We start from the raw sequence: 18,177 nt of genomic DNA on the forward strand, positions 1-18,177 counted from the left end.
CATTGACAAAGATGACAGATTTAAAGTCTATAACTATTTAAAAACAAAAAAAATTTAAAAAAAGACAAAATGCATGTTAGTAGCCATTGAATTGTGAACCCATGCAAGTAATTTACATCTTCATGAAGTTAATTTAAAAATGAAATTAAAACAGCAGTAACACAAATTTGGAATTGGTCTGTGTTAATATCACAATAAAACAATAATACTAAAAGACTTTCATTTTAAGTTCTAAACAAATTCTCTAATTATATTGTGTTCTATTTGAAAGTTATTTTAGAAGACTCCCATTTAGGTAAATGGCTCCGAATTCTACAGATTCATTTAAGATGGTTATTTTTGGAATAAATTTTCCAAGGGTTTAAATAGTTTGAGTTTACTTTGGGTACACTTTGATCTGTAATGTACTGGTAAGTATTTAAAAGTGTACTCCCTAAAATACAAGAAACTTGATTTGTTACACGTGCTGATTGCCTTAGTATTACAACACCTTCCAGAATAACATAAAGTTACTAACAGAATGTCGCTAAGAGATGTTCATAGTAGTCACCTGTGGGTCAACAAAGACCTACACCAAGATGGTGTTAGATAATCCCATATGGCAATGGATTATCCCATCCTTGAAGTACCACAGATTCCAACATTTAGACTTAAACTTGAATAAACATGATCACAGTGATAAGATCAAGAAAACAGATCTTTAATCCCTTCAGTTCATTCTATTCGCAAATTAACTGAAATTTAAAGAGCTTACTCTTTGGAAATACTTACATGTTTTCTATTTTGAAAAAACAATCAGGGGCCTGTGCTGTGGTGCAGCAGGTTAAAGCCCTGGCCTGCTGTGCCGGCATCCCATATGGGCACCGTTTTGAGTCTCGACTGCTCCACTTCTGATCCAGCTCCCTGGTAATGAGCCTGCAAAAGCAGCAGAGGATGACCCAAGTCCTTGGGCCCCTGCAACCACATAGGAAACCCAGAAGAAGCTCCTGGCTCCTGGCTTCGGACTGATTCAGCTCCGGCTGTTGTGGTCATTTGGGGAGTGAACTAGCAGATGGAAGACCTCTATCTCTCTGTAACTCTGTCTTTCAAATAAATACAGAAAACTCTTTAAAGTATATATACAAAACAATCAATATGGGGCCTGCATTGTGGCATAGCAGGTTAAGCTGCCACCTGAGACACTGGCATCCCATGTGAGTTCAAGTCCTGACTGCTCTGCTTCTGATTCAGTTTCCTGCTAATGCCTCTGGGAGAGCATCAGAAGATGGAGCAAGTGCTTAGGCCCCTACCACTCACATGCAAGAACCTGATGGAGTTGCTGGCTGCTGGCTTTAGCCTGGCCCAGCCTTGGCCACTGCTGCTTTTTGGGGGAGTGAACCAGCAGATGGAAGATATATCTCTCTCTCCCTCCCTCTGTAAGCCTGTCTTTCAAATACATAAATAAATTTTTTAAAAAATCAATGCAGTTAAAAAGTATTAATCAGCTTTCTTTATATATGTATATTATCAAAATAAATTTATTTTCATCTTCAGTTATACCTATATATTTAAATAAAAAATATGTTTGCTTTTAATTTTCTTTGCTGCTTTAGCATTTATTTGATGCTGTGAATATTGCTAAAAGAAATTCTGTAATACACTGGAGGAGTGTGATCTACTTTAGGTACTCAATATGCTAAGTAGGGCACAGAATAGATTAATTAGATAAACAAGGAAATGTCAGATACAAACTAGAACATCATTTTTAAACAAAAATATCAAATGTGAACAGAGAATTTTTTTATGAAAATAAAAGCCAGACTAGGTGCTATATGTATTATTTCTTTTTTTTTTTTCTGACAGGCAGAGCTAGACAGTGAGAGAGACAGAGAGAAAGGTCTTCCTTTCCGTTGGTTCACCCCTAAATGGCCGCTGTGGCCAGTGTGCTGTGCCGATCCGAAGGCAGGAGCCAGGTGCTTCTCCTGGTCTCCTATGCAGGTACAGGGCCCAAGCACTTGGGCCATCTTCCACTGCCTTCCTGGGCCACAGCAAAGAGCTGGACTGGAAGAGGAGCAACCGGGACAGAATCCTGCGCCCCAACCGGGACTAGAACCCAGGGTGCTGGTGCCGCAGGCGGAGGATTAGCTAAGTGATCTGCGGCGCCATCTAGATGTATTATTTCTAATTCACGCACAATTCATCCTTCCACCAAACCAACAAGCTGTAAAACAAAATTGCTGTAGTTCAAAATGACAGAAAAACCTCTTTGATATATATTTCTTTAAATTTATTTGAGATTAAGGGGGAAGAGAGAAAGAAACAGACAGAGCTCCTATCTGTGCGTTCACTGCTCAAATGCTTACAAGAGCCAGAACTAGACCCTGGGCTGAAGTTGTGAGCCAGGAGCTCAATCCAGGTCCCCTGCATGGGTGGCAGGGGTTCAACTACTTGACCCATCACCACTGTCTCCCAGGATGGAAGTTTGCAGGAAACTGGAGTCAGGAGCCAGAGACAGGTATTGAATCCAGGTTCCCTGATATAGGATATGGGTGTCCCAGACTCTTGGCTGCTAGGCCAAACACCTATTCCTGATATCTATTTTTAATTTTCTTTTTCAAGAAAACTAATTGAAATTGATAACATTTCCAGTATTTGTGATGCTAAGCTATAAATAGATATTATCATCTCCTTTTTGACACTGAAAAATTTGTAACCAAAAAGAAAAAAAAAGTTAAAATGATCTAAGCAGCAAAACTAGGAAAAGCAAAAATCTGCTCTTATCTTTCAGTCTCTACTGAAGCTCCCCAAAATTTTATTTAACCCACATAGTCAATTCATTCTTTAACACTCTTTATAAACTTAAATGCAATAGAACTTTGAATTTTAAAAACGTTTCCTGGACTCTAATAATAACAATATTAAGCATTTTACAATTGGGTTTGGCATTGTGGCACAATGGGTTAAGCTACCACCTTCAATGCCGGTACCCTATATGAACCCCAGTTCGAGTCCCAGCTGCTCAACTTCTGATCCAGCTCCTTGCTAATGCACCTGGGAAGTCAGGGGAACATTGCCCAAGTACTTGGGTCCCTGCTACCCATGTATGAGATCTGAATAGAGTTCTCAGTTCCTTGCTTCTGCCTGGCCCACGTAGGAAACCCGGATCAAGCTCCTAGTTCCTGGTTTCAGGTTGGTCTAACCCTGGTCATTGAGGCCGTTTAGGGAATGAACCGGCAGATAGAAGATCTCTCCTCTCTCTCTCTGTCTCTCCCTCTCTCTGTGTAACTCTACTTTCAAATAAATATCTTAATCTTTTAAAAAGAGAGAAAGAAAAAGAAGTTTATAAACTAACATGTGGAAATTATATGAGAAGATTTGGAGTTTCTTCAAAATTTCCACCCTTTCACTAATATTCCTCTGAACTCCGGAGCAAGTATGTTTGTAATTTTGTTCCTTTTTCTTTTTATATGTGTCCATATAATCAGTAGATGGCGGTAACTTATCTTAAAAGTGTCGTTATTTTTTTAGGGTAATGAACCAATCTGTCATGCCATCATTTCAGAATACCATCACTATGACAAAGAGAAACTAAACCATTCATCTATTCAATCCACTTTTTCAAAAGAAAGAAAGACATTGCAGATAGGTTTTCTTGTTAATGCTAGCAAGGGCTGCGTGCTTCCAACTTGAACAATGTTCCAAAATTATTTCACGGGTAGATAAGGAAAGGATGGGGAAGGTAGAGCATGGTGCATCTGTATTGAATTAATGTGGTTATGTAAAATTTATCTGTCACATTTAGGTAGTATTTTTATGCATAAAATCTTTGAGCTCAAAGTAATTTTACAGAAAAGAGATACGTGCATAGAATATTCATTACAATGTGTTAAGCAGTTCCAACGACCTTTTTGCATACAAGAATGAAAACACTTGGTTTTAAACGCTGGGCTATAGTTCTAGTTTTATCATTGATTGGCTGGGAGAGCTGGGCTAATCCCTTCATTTCTGTTAGATTCATAGCTCTTCATCTGTGAAATGGTGCAATTGAGAGCTGTGTGAGCTCCGGGGACAGCAAAGCCCTATGCAAATGTTGGGAAGGATCATGGCTTGGACTCACCATTTCAGCGCGTGCTCTTCTCTGCTCTCTCTGTTCCTAGCAAGCTCCACAGACTGCATCATGGTTTTGAGATACCAATTCCCTATACTGTTTTTCTCTTTCATCACTATTTCATTAGTTCTTCCTTAGGTGCACCAGGGTACTTTGAAACATCTGTGGAAAATTGAATTAAAAGATAATTTTCTTTTGGTGCAAAAATATTTTGGAATCCATGTATGCTTTTCTCATAATATACATTTCCCACCAGCTGTGGGAGATCCCTCATAGAGATGAACTTCACAGCATTTTTGCACCAAAAGAAACTTTTAAAAGTCCATTTTCCAAGAGCATATTGAAGTAGTCTGGTATTTACTTGCTGAATATAGCCTAACTTACTGTCTTGCTTTATTATCTGTTTTAGATATGTCCCTTATTCTAACTTTGCTCACACATTCTTATCATGAGTTTCTGTCTACACATTTGTCTCTTTTATTCTATTGAGAGCTCCCAGAAATGGGATTGTGCCCTCTTCATTTTTCTATCCTCATTATATTAGCACAGAAATCAACAAATATTTGTAGAATCAATATCACCTTACACAAAAATTCACTCAACATGGATTAAAGACTTAAATCTATGACCCAAAACCATCAAATTATTAGAGAGCGTTGGAGAAACCCTACAAGATATAGGCACAGGCAAAGACTTCTTGGAAAATACTCCAGCAGCACAGGCAGTCAAAACCAAAATTAACATTTGGGATTGCATCAAATTGAGAAGTTTCTGTACTGCAAAAGAAACAGTCAGGAAAGTGAAGAGGCAACCAACAGAATGGGAAAAAATATTTGCAAACTATACTACAGATAAAGGATTGATAACCAGAATCTACAAAGAAATAAAGAAAATCCACAACAACAAAACAAACAACCCACTTAAGAGATGGGCCAAGGACCTCAATAGACATTTTCCGAAAGAGGAAATCCAAATGGCCAACAGACACATGAAAAAATGTTCAAGATCACTAGCCATCAGAGAAATGCAAATCAAAACCACAATGAGGTTTCACCTCACCCCGGTGAGAATGGCTCACATTCAGAAATCTACCAACAGCAGATACTGGAGAGGATGTGGGGAAAAAAGGGACACTAACCCACTGTTGGTGGGAAAGCAAACTGGTTAAGCCACTATGGAAGTCAGTCTGGAGATTCCTCAGAAACCTGAACATAACCCTACCATACAACCCAGCCATCCCACTCCTTGGAATTTACCCAAAGGAAATTAATTTGGCAAATAAAAAAGCTATCTGCACATTAATGTTTATTGCAGCTCAATTCACAATAGCTAAGACCTGGAACCAACCCAAATGCCCATCAACAGTAGACTGGATAAAGAAATTATGGGACATGTACTCCATAGAATACTATACAGCAGTAAGAAACAACGAAACCCGGTCATTTGCAACAAAATGGAGCAATCTGGAAAACATCATGCTGAGTTAATTAAGCCAGTCCCAAAGAGACAAATATCATTTGTTTTCCCTGATTGGTGACAACTGAACACCAAAGGGGAAACCTGTTAAGTGAAATGGACACTATACGAAACAATGAACTGACCAGCTCTTGTCCTGACTTTAGATGTACAATGTAATACTTTATCCTTTTTAGTATTTGTTGTTCTTGTTGTTCTAGTACTAGTGGTTGAACTCTGTAATTAACACACAATTATTCTTAGGTGTTTAAATTTTAACTGAAAAGTGATCCCCCTTAAATCTAAGAGTGGAAAAAGAGAGGGAGGAGATGTACAATTTGGGACATGCTCAATCGGACTTGCCCCAAATGGTGGAGTTAGAAATGTGCCAGGGGATTCCAACACAATCCCATCAAGGTGGCATGTACCAATGCCATCTCACTAGTCCAAGTGATCAATTTCAGCTCACAATTGATCACACTGATAGGCCTAAGAGTCAAAGGGATCACACAAACAAGACAAGTGTCTGCTAATACTAACTGATAGAATCAAAAAGGGAGAGAAGGATCCAACATGGGAAGCGGGATACACAGCAGACTCATAGAATGGCAGATGTCCTAAGTAGTACTCTGGCCTCAGAATCAGCCCTCAAGGAATTCGGATCTGGTTGAAGAGCCCATGAGAGTATAGTAGGCATGGAAAGCCAAGATATCATGGAAAAAAAAAAAAAAGACCTAAATGAAAGAACTTTGTGAGTGAGATCCCAGTAGAAAGAACAGGGCCATCAAAGAAGGAGGTACCTTTCTCCGAAGGGAGGAGAGAACTTCCACTTTGACTATGACCCTGTCGGAATAAGATTGAAGTCGGTGAACCCTAAAGGCTTCCATAGCCTTGGCAACTCATAACTAGAGCCTAGGGAGATTACTGATGCCATAAACAGGAGTGTCAAATTGTTAAGTCAGCAACAGGAGTCACTGTGTACTTACACCCCATGTGGGATCTGTCCTTTATGTGTTGTCTAATGTGAAGTGATGCTATAACTAGTACTGAAACAGTGTTTTTATACTTTGTGTTTCTGCGTGGGTACAAACTGATGAGGTCTTAACTAATTATATACTGAATTGATCTTCTGTATATAAAGAGAATTGGAAATGAAAAAAAACAACCTGGCGTTAAATTGGAAATGGCATAGAAAATTAATTTTTTAAAAAAAATATTATGTAGGATCTCTGTCTTTAATGTGCTGTACATTGTTATTTAATGCTATAATTAGTACGCCAATGGTAGTTTTTTCACTTTGTGTTGCTATATGGGGCAAACTGTTGACAGCTTTACTTAATATATACTAAACTGATCTTCTGTATATAAAGAGAATTGAAAATGAATCTTGATGTGAATGGAAGGGGAGAGGGAGCGGGAAAGGGGAGGGTTGCGGGCGGGAGGGAAGTTATGGGAGGGGGGAAGCCATTGTAACCCATAAGCTGTACTTTGGAAATTTATATTCATTAAATAAAAGTTTAATAAATGAAAAAAAAATAATTGAGGGTCTTGTTTCATTAATGGTCATTACTGATTGCTAAGACACACTTCTTTAGAAGATAACAATGAAAAGTAAGCTCAAAATAGTAAATTTTAGAATATGTGTATATCAGGGCCAGCATAGCAGATAAAGCCACTGCCTACAGTGCTGGCATCCCATATGGGTGCCCATTCAAGACCCAGCTGCTCCACCTTTGATCCAGCTCCCTGCTATGGCCTGGGAAAGCAGTAGGGGATGGTCCAGGTGTTTGGGTCCCTGCATCCACATAGGAAGACCTGGAAGAGTCTCCTGGCTCCTGGCTTTGGACCGGCACAGCTCTGGCCATTGTGGCCGGTCGGGGAATGAACCAGCAGATGGAAGACCTTTCTCTCTCTGCCTCTGTCTCTCCTTCTCTCTGTGTAACTATGACTTTCAAATAAATAAATAAATAAATCTTTAAAAAAAGAATAGGTGTATAATAATATAGTAATAGAAGCTATTCTGATTGACAGAGAAGTCATAAAGAAGTCATAAAGAAATCGAATCTTTTTTTTTTTTTTAAAGAGAGAGAGAGGTCTTCCATCTGCTGGTTCACTTCCCAACTGGCCACAATGATTGGAGCTGCACTGACCCAAAGCCAGAAGCCAGGACCCTCCCCCAGTTCTTTCCATGTGGGTGCACAGGCCATAGCAGAGACATGGATAAGAAGTGGAGCAGCCGGGTCTCAAACCGGCACCCATATGGGATGCCAGCACCGCAGGGTGGTGGCTTTACCTGCTGTGACACAGAGCCAGGCCCAGATCTTTTTTTTTTTTTTTTAAGAATTATTTTATTATTTATTTGAAAGTCAGAGTTAAACACACACACACACAGAGAGAGAGAGAGAGAGAGAGAGAGATCTTCCATCCACTGGTTCACTCCCCAATGGCTGGAGCTACAAGAGTCCAAACCCAGGAGCCAGAAACTTCTTCTGGATCTCCCACGTGGGTTCAGGAACCCAAGGACTTGGGCCATCTTACACTGCTTTCCCAGGTCATAGTAGAGAGCTGGAACAGAAGTGGAGCAACCGGGACTTGAACTGGCATCCCATAGGGGATGCAGGCACCACAGCGTCGGCCCCAAGAAATCGGCTCCTTAAATGGCTCCACCACAATTGAGGTAAGCTTTTCAGCATTCTTGAAGTGAAGCGTTACCATTTAAAATGGTAAGGATTCCATAATCTGTCCATGCATTTTAGGTTACAAATATTTATTGAACCCATGGGTTAAGCACTCTGTTAGCTGCCAAGAATCTTAGTGAGTAAAAAAGGTGTCTGCCCACAGAGCTCACAGCCTGCCTGGGAAGAGGGCATGTGGCGACTTTGCACACAGGCAGAGCATGCTGAGGGTGCTGGGCCAGTAGAGAGCAGTCCCCAGAATTCACCATAACAATTCACTTCTCTCAAAGACGGGATCTCATTTTTTGTTACTTTCATTTTTTTTCAAAACGAGGCGTGTTAGTTTTAATTTCTTGTCTGAAATTGAAGGAAATTTTCTGTTCTAATTTATTTTAGTTTTACGATTCAACTAAAAGAATAACCCTTTTTCGGAACTTAAGATGGTCAAAACATTGAAGAACTAACCCCAAAACACTTTTCGGACAACTGACGTGAGAATATGAGAAACTTCATGTGACACTAAAGAAAAAACCCCCAACCATGTTCAGACATGGAATGGGAAAGCTCCCATGATAAGTGCTTCCAGCAGACACAACTCCAGCATCTTCGCTAAATTTGACAACCCTTCATCTTCTTAATGTACGCAGAAAAAGGAGGCACACTTGGAAAGGCTACCAGCCCCCTTTTAGACCGTCTAATCATGTGAAAGACTTCATTTTGCTACAAGAGAAAATCATGTTTAATTTTCTCTGAAACTACCAGGAAAAAATGAAGATAACTTTAAGGACACTGTTCTTGCCCTGTTGAACTTTCTTTTCTTTGGAGGAAACTTTTCCATTCCTTGAACTATATCAATGTGCCTTATTTGTTAATTCAAGAAATACTCACTGAGTGATTTTGTTTCAAACCCAGAATTAGTCAATGGAGAGACAGATGTGCTTAAAATAGTCATTGTTTTTCAAGTCTTCGCATCTCTCTTTGGATGGACTTGATGATGGCAATGTCCCTTTTAAAATACATTTTGTGTGGTCATGTCAATGAATTAGAAACGAGGCTAAGATTCATTATCTTCATGAAAAGTTATTTTACACTGTTGCCTGTAATTGGATTTGTAATAACTAAAATCCTCTGGGACCTTTTTTTTTCCCATGAAGAAATGTGGACCTATAAATTCTCTCTTCTTTGCTAATATTGAACATTTGAAATTCAATGTAAGATTTTATATTTTTCTTGTTAAATTTCTCATTGTTTATTAACCTATCAAAACTGGGATTCATTTTTGTTCAGAAATCCAATGTGTTTGGTATCCTTCATAATTTTATGCACCCAAAAATTTTTGAAATACATTCCTACATCTTTATTTGTGATATAGTTTGAGATGTATAATAAGAGGGAACATGCATTTGCACAATGGTTAAGTTCCTGCTTGGAATGCTTGCATATTAGAGTGGCTGGTTTAAGTCCCAGCTACTATGCTTACAATGCAATTTCCTGCTAATGTACACCCTAGAAGGAAGCAGATGATGAATCAGATACTTTGGTCCCTGCTACTCATGTGGGAGACTCAAACTGAGTTCCAGGCACCTGGCTTGCAGCCCTGGCTGTGGTAGGGATTTGTGGAGTGAACTAGTGAATGAAAGATCTCTATCCACCTCTATGTGTGTGTTTGTGTGTGTGTCTGCATTTCTAAAAAAGAAAATGAAAATAAATAAAGTAGTAATTGGTAATAAGTAAGTAAATAATTGCAAAAGTGATGCATTAAAAATAAAAGAATAAATAAAAATATAATAAAAGTTGTAATTATGAAATGTATGAAGTATGTATTGCTTAAATAAAAGGTTTCTGGGGAAAAATATTAAGAGAACCAATAACAGAGCCCTGTGGCACATCACTAAAAACTTTCTTCCAGTAGTAACTTGAGATAATTTGCAACCAGCAATAACCCACAAACCACAGGTAACACTAAACATTAAGGCATAAAAAATAGCTATGCTAAAATAGATAGATGCCAAATATTTTCTTGAAATCACCATCAGTGTTTTGCAAATGAAATGTTACATATATTTCTGGAAATTGAACAGCCTGATATTTTCACTTATTTTCAAATATTCATATAATTAATGAACATATGTACTTAATTGCACACTATATTAGCCTATCTTTAGTTTCAGGAATACATGTATTTTCTCTATGAATAATTAAGCATTTATATCTTTGTGGTGTACCAAAACATTCTATATTTATAATTTTGTAAAATGTCAACAAATGTTTTACAACTATGCTTGCAATTACTTTCATGCCCTAGGATGCAATTCATATGACTTCAACTTTCTAATTTAGAGACAGCCACATAGTAGAAAAATAGAAAATAGATGATTTCTGGAGCTAAATCAGATTTAGATTGCCATTCTAGTGTATACACTAAATGTCCTTCACATCGTGGCCCTCTGGACCTTGCTTTCCTTTTATGTGGAAATAATGGTGTCTTCTGAACACATCAGATATATGTCTGAAGTTTCACTGGAGACACAAGCTTCTTGAACAGAGAGAATTATTTAACTTAATAATGGATACATATTCTATTTGCCTCTCAATCAGAAAGCTTAATTGTAGCTTATACAGCACCTTTCTTAGCTCCTCTAATAATGACTGTCCTTTGTTCTAGACCCTGTCTAGCGCACTTGGGCCTCATTCCTTTGTAATCATAACCTCTACTCTACCACCAATGGCTCTACTCCCAACCTGTGTGTACTGATGGTCCTTTTCTCCACTTAATGCTGTATAATTGTTCAGACCTGGTTAATGCCACTCTTAGGATCATTGGTTACTATCCTCCCTCTGTCTTTTATGACCTTGTCTAAATATGATCAGAGTCGGCAAACTTGGAAGGCTTCCATAGCCTTGGCAACTCATGACGAGAGCCTAGGGTGGTTACTGGCGCCATAAACTAGAGTGTCAATTTTTTGGGTCAACAACAGGAGTCACTGTGCACTTGCTCCTCATGTGGGATCTCTGTCCTTAATGTGCTGTACATTTTTATTTAATGCTATAACTAGTACTCAAACAGTATGTTTCACTTTGTGTTTCTATGTGGGTGCAAACTGTTGAAATATTTATACTAAACTGATCTTCTGTATATAAAGAGAATTGAAAATGAACCTTGATGTGAATGGAAGGGGAGAGGGAGTGGGAGAGGGGAGGGTTGCGGGTGGGTTGGGAAGTTATGGGAGGGGGAAGCCATTGTAATCCATAAGCTGTACACTGGAAATTTATATTCATTAAATAAAATTTAAAAAAAAAGAAAGTAGAAAATATTCTAAAATAAATTAGTGAATAAATGCATGGCATGTGGTAGGTGTCAGTCATTGTTGTTTTAATTTTTCTTTCTTTGCCTACTAAAAGCCTAATTTCTTCTTGGCAAAGTTTTACCCTGTACACTTTAAAGATCATTGCCTTTCATTTGGAAAGCGGAAGGAAAATAAATGTTGACTTATTGTACTTTATCTCTTTTAATATCACTATATCTAGGCCAAGACTAATCTTTCCATATGGTCCTTTTACCATGTCCAATAGAAAAACACAGACGTTTATGTTGTCCTCCTAACTTATTCTAGGTTTCGCTATGTATGCAGTGAATTTTCTGTTCAGAATACTCCTAATGTTCTTCCTTTGAAATGTGTTTCTTCCATCTTTTGTGTATTCTCGGATAGCTTACTGCATGCCTACAATAAGTTCTTTATAAATCACCCCTTTTTCTTGTATATAAGGTTATTTTTGATAGAATTCTCAGAATTTATTTTCTTAGCGAGTCCATCTCTCTGTTTTTATTTTGAGATTCCTACCCTTTTTGAATTACTTTCTTCTTTTAAGTTTCTGAACATAGACTCATGTTTTCTGTGCATATTTGAAGATGTTTTCCTGAAGATCAGTGCACACACCACACTATACCCTGTGTATATCCTTCCTTTGATTTTATGCCAATGTTTATACACCAAATATCAGGCCTTAACTTTTTTTCAACGATCTTCAAAGTAGCAATCCTGTAGTTACTTCCTGAAGATGAATCTATTAGTGAGGGAAGTCAATAAGATATCAGATTTTCTACTAGAAGAGCAATGAGGCACCCAGAAGACAACTTTATGTAACAGGGCTTCACAATTTATCTTTATCTTTTATGTAGTAGCTACATTTCTGTATCCCTATATTTTGATTACATGATCCATATCTGCCAATTGATCTAATATGTTAACTCCTCTAATAGCATTTGTCTATGGCTTCTTTCTTATTTTCTTCCTTCTTTGTCACTCAAACACCTTCCAAATGCATGCTATCACAATGGTTTCATGACTTCTCCTAAAAACTGGTATCATAATAACTTAGATGAGATTTAAGTGAAAGCTATGTGGGTTCTTATCAACATTGTTAGAGGAAGATCAGGCTGGTTCAGGCTGAAGTGACAATGGCATAGAATAATGCACCCAAACTTCAGGGCAGGCCTTCAAGTACAGAGGAGATTACCAGAAGTCCATTACACAATTTTCCTTAGTTTTACGCCAAGCTTGTTTTTAGTCTAATGGGGAAAATATGTAACTATTAGCTCAAACTTTTGATGATATTTGAATTGAAATGGAAAAAAAGGAAATTTTCCATGTAAGACATTGATAACAATTGCTGAGAAAGGATGTGAAAAGCCAAGAAACAGTACATCCTTACATAAACAATTTTTACACATTCTAATCAGCCCAACCTGTATTTAAAGGATTTGATTCCATTTATGAGTGTATAGTGTAGCCAAAAGCTCCGTCTACCAGGTATCAGTAATATCTGTGAGTATGTATACACTCCATGTACCCTCATTTCAACTCTGCCATTGGAATACTTGTACCTTGATTAGCAGACATCTTAATAAAAAAATGTCATTCTCTCTATTATTTTATCTTGAGAACAAGTCGGCAGAGTTTCAATGTTGTTTTTTCATATACTACCTTCACCCCTTCACCCTCATAACACTCGGGATCCAGTTTTCCCAGTGTATTACCTTTCTGGAACTCAGATTTCAGCTTAAAATAGTGATCAGGTTAGTTTGCTTAGCAAGTACAAAGCTAACAGCATTTACTGGGTGCTATTCAGTGTAGACTGACCACAGTAGCACCCTCAAAATGTCAGCATCTAAACACAACACAAGTCGACGATCTTTTCGGGGCCCAATGCCGGCAGACACTGTTCCCTGCAATCATTCAGGCAGCGGTTTACTTGGATCAAGAGGTTTCACCACTCCTTTGGGCCTTAGAATCTTCAATTGGATCCTTAGCGGCGCCTTGAAAGATTAGTGAAAAGGGCATGTTGCTTCTAATCACATCAACCCAGATGTGTACATTCCATTAGAGAATGTACGCACATTCCATTAGCGAAAACTTATCACATGGTCCCAGATGAAAGGGGGATTAGGATATGACTTGGTGGTATGACAAGACAAGTGAAAACTTGGATATTAATGAGAATACTAGGTGGTCTGCCACAGCAGAATTTCATGTTTCTATTGCCATAAATGCTATTTACTGAGCCAAATATTTCTCTCTATATAATTTTTGCTACTATCCACATAACCACTTTCTATTTCCTTTCCTTCCTCTTTCATATAGAAGACAGCACTCAAATAATATCTTCATAAACCTTTAATTTCCTACCATAATTTTGAAGTAATTAAGCACTTGTCTGATTTTCTGAGAACTTACACACACACACACACACACATACACACACACACGGCAGGGGGCAGAGAGAGAAAGAGAGGGATCGAGAAGTCTTTATGTATCAGGTAAAGCAAGGATTGATCAAAAGATTTGAATTGATTGTGTCTTTCCATCATCTCTCTTACACAATAATATCAACTATTTCATGAAAAGCCATGTTACTGATTGCTCTGCATGTTTGTGTAAGGGAATGGCCACCCTGTGCTAGAAATCTTTTCCATATAAAGAAAAACACCAGAATTTTTCCTGATTATTCTGCAGTGTACCAAAGTACACTTGGTTCATAGCATACTTTCGCAAGAATCAGTATTTCCTTTTCTGTCTAAAGCAATTGCTATATCAGCATAATGAAATATGTCTTGAAACCAGATATAGTTGGGATTGACTTCAGACCCCACTACTGCTTAGTCACATGACAAGTCACTTATCCCTCTGAATGTCAATGTCTTTATCAGTAAAATGGAGAAAATAGACCAGATTTTCTGGGTTGATTCAGAGGAATCTGAGAGCATTTAGATAACCACATAATATCCTTTCAAAAAGTGCCATAGTTCTCTTATTTCTCCTTTGAGTTGCCTTTTTTTAACAACTTCTCAATTCCAATTTTGAGTACTTCCTGCATGCTCTGGATCTTGGCTCCTTATTATTTCCTCCCATCAGTCATTGGGAAAAAACTTTCACCTTCTCTTTCTATAGGAAAATCTGTAGCATGACTAATTATTTACAGTGACGGTCCCCAGTCTATGCCAATTTTCTAGAACATGACTCTTGTGTGATACTCAAGAATTCAGATGATTTTCAGTGATCCTTGGTCTCAGATTTCCTTCAGTACCTTGTAGTTCTCTAGTATGTTGGCATGGTAAACTGTTGTATCACTGGATAGAAAAAGCTCTAAGGGCATTGCTGATGATTGACTTTTTTTTTTTCTTATATGGAGCTTCCATTTACCTCAACTATTATTAATTACTTGGATTTAAACCCCTAGTAGCTAACACCCAGTGCCTTTTCACAATCATGAAAGCATGGCCATCTTCTTTTTTTTCTTGCTCTTGAGAAAGATTTATCACATAATGATAGGCACATGGAAATGTCTATTTGCTTTTGAGAAACTTGCACTGAGTATAATCTCAAATGTATAATGTAGACTTCTTTGAATATAATCCTAATGGAAACACTACAACATATGTTGCCTTTCCCTACATTTTCATGTGTGAAAACAAAAGGTTAGAAATGCTGTATTCATCATATGGTAGGAAAATTTAAAACATTTTAAAAGACATATTTATTTCTAATTTTTCTTTAGCATGTATTTCCTACTTTTAAAACATCAGTTTTATTAAAAAATATATACATTAAATAATTTTTCTTATATAAATACTAATTTTAAATATATTTTAACTTTTAAACACTGTAAATTTAATATTATACTAGTATTTATTTTACATTACCATTCACTTGTCAAGGTATTCGGAGCAAACCTCAAATGTTAATAATGGTTTTCCACAGTTATACACTTTAATTTACACAGTGTTACAGGCATCATATCTTTTTTATTGTAGGTAATGTTTCACTTACTTTTACCAACTAATAACGAAGAAGAAAAACAAGCTAATGAAATTTATATAATAATCTCCTCCAAGAATTAAGCCGACAGTAAGCAGGGAGAATAAATGTTGTATGAATAAAATACCCTGAGGGTAACATCTTTCCACACTGCCCATTACTGTCAACCAGACCTAGAAGAATGAGCTCCTCCTGATCAAAGAAAAAGAAGATGACATTTGTGCCTGGGTAGATAGTGATTGAATTTTTCAGTCTTTTGGAAAATTATAGCTTGACCCAAACATACACTTCTATTTTGTTTCCTTTGAGACAGCCAAGAATATGAGATAATAATTCCAAGCATCTCAAATAGCAGGAGATGCCAAGACTGATGCATTGTTTCCTGTTTCATGAGCTCAGGACAGGATGCTCAGCTCATAAACACATTTAGGGAGCTTTATAGGACACGAAATCACTTACACAGCACTGCGAGTCTCCATTTTTAATTCCCTTCCAAAATTAATTTTTATGACTTCCCAGGGAGCCTCCTCAATTCCCAACATACATCATAAAATTTTGAGTCAATATTTAATGAGGTTCTTTGCATAGATCTGCATTATTTCCCAAGTCTCTACATGCCACATGTTTATTCAACTCATTGGCCCATCTCTAAAATAAACTATTAAGAGAAACTCATTATCCCTTTATAGTTTTATAGCATGCAGAATTTTTAATCTTGGCCTTAATAATATTAGAATTTTTAAAGTTTAAAATAGAATTAATAGAATTTTTAAAGTTTGTATGAATACAGTCATTGCTGAGAGCATACTGTGTGCTACTCACTGTGCCAGAGTATAAAAAAAAGATATAAATAAAAATAGTGATCACTTCTCTCAAAAAATTCATAGCTAAATATCAAAAAAGTTATTATGATGAGTGTGTTGGATAAAACATATTGCTATGAAACACCTGGGCACTAGTCCTTTCTGTCATGCTATTTTTTCCAGAGTGGTATAGATTCACTTAAAAATTAGACCAGATTTATCAGTTCATTAGATACAATAAAATTAGTAAGTGCATAGTCTGACTCAATTGACCTGCATACCACTAAATATATTGCATAAATATGAGGTTGTCCTTGAGTATCTGCCTGAGTTTGCCTCTAGGACTCCCACTACTAAAAAATCTGCAGGTGTTCAAGTCTCTTGTAAAAAACAACATAGTATGAGTATTTACACATAACCTAGTTACATCCTCATATATTTTCAATCATCAGTCATCTCTACATTACTTAAAATACTAGTAAAATGCAAATACTATACAATAATAGTTGTTATACTGTATTGTTTAGGGAAAAGTGGCAAGAAAAAAGTTTACAAATTCAAAATAGAATAATGTTTTTCTTTGCATATTCTTGATCTGCAATTGGTTGAATCCACTGATATGGATTCCATGGATATAGAAGCATGTGTATATACATAAGAAGCATTTTTACATCATTATGGTGATAGTTGTTAATAAGTATGTATCGCCATTTGTAAAGTTAATGATGAAAGAAAAAATTAAAGAATCAATGATGTAAGAATACAAAATAGAACACAATGAGTAAGAAGCCTATAACTCTGTCTGGGGCTGAGGATATAGGGAAGGGAAGGTCTGACATGGTACTCACTGAGCCTTAAAGGAATTATAGACACATGGTAGACAGACAGATGATTATGGTCAGACAGAGATCAGAGAGAGAATACTTCAGTCTGTAAAAAGAGTAAGTGCATGAAGGTGTGAGAGATTACATAGAAAATTTTAGGAATGGCAAAGAAAACTGGTACCTGTCAAATAGAGAGAGCCATTATCATGCAAATTCAGTGATTCTTTTCTTTTCTTGGCAGAGTTGCAAAGATATTAATGGTTTGGTTGAATATTAGTGGATGATGCTGGTTGTCACTGAGATTTTGGAAGCAAAATTGACTGGAAACAGGAGATCAATTAAGATGCTTTTGCAATGTTTCACAATCATAAAGGAGAGGTCTTATGTTTGAGACAGGCAGGGATGAGTTCTAGAACTGTTTTAAGTAGAAAGCGAAAACTTGTGAGCTAGTTATATGGTAGGCATAAGCAAGCGATGAAAGTACAGGATTATTTTGTGGTTTGAAGGTAGCTGATTTAATTATAAGAATGATGAGTGGAAAAGGTTTTTAGGGACAAAGTCCAATGAAAAAAATAGAATTATTTATCTTGAATTCCTATAGTACATTTAAGCAGGCATTTTCAAGAAAGTATTAATGTAAGTTGGAGCTGCAAAAATAAAATAAGCTGAACACAATCTAGACAATTTATGACAAACCCATAGCCAATGTTGTACTGAATAGGGAAAAGTTGGAAGCAAATGGTGTTAGTTATCTTACTCAAATGCCTCAGTATTTGCAAGTGTTGTCTGAGGAGTAGGAAAGACCCTTTCATTTTCTCCACCTCAGTTCCACAATTTGTAAAGTATTTGTAACAATTTTTGTTCTTTGATTTATTGAAGTTCCCAGGGAAACATCAAAGAATAAAAAGCTAAGTGAAGTAAGTTTGCAATAGATGCATTTTTAAATTTCAAATAGATACATTGAAAATAAACAGATGGAAAAAGATATATTATGTTAACAATAATCATGCAAATATT

Source organism: Lepus europaeus, chromosome 8 (assembly GCF_033115175.1).
Source record: "Lepus europaeus isolate LE1 chromosome 8, mLepTim1.pri, whole genome shotgun sequence".
In the NCBI taxonomy this organism is placed as follows: Eukaryota; Metazoa; Chordata; class Mammalia; order Lagomorpha; family Leporidae; genus Lepus; species Lepus europaeus.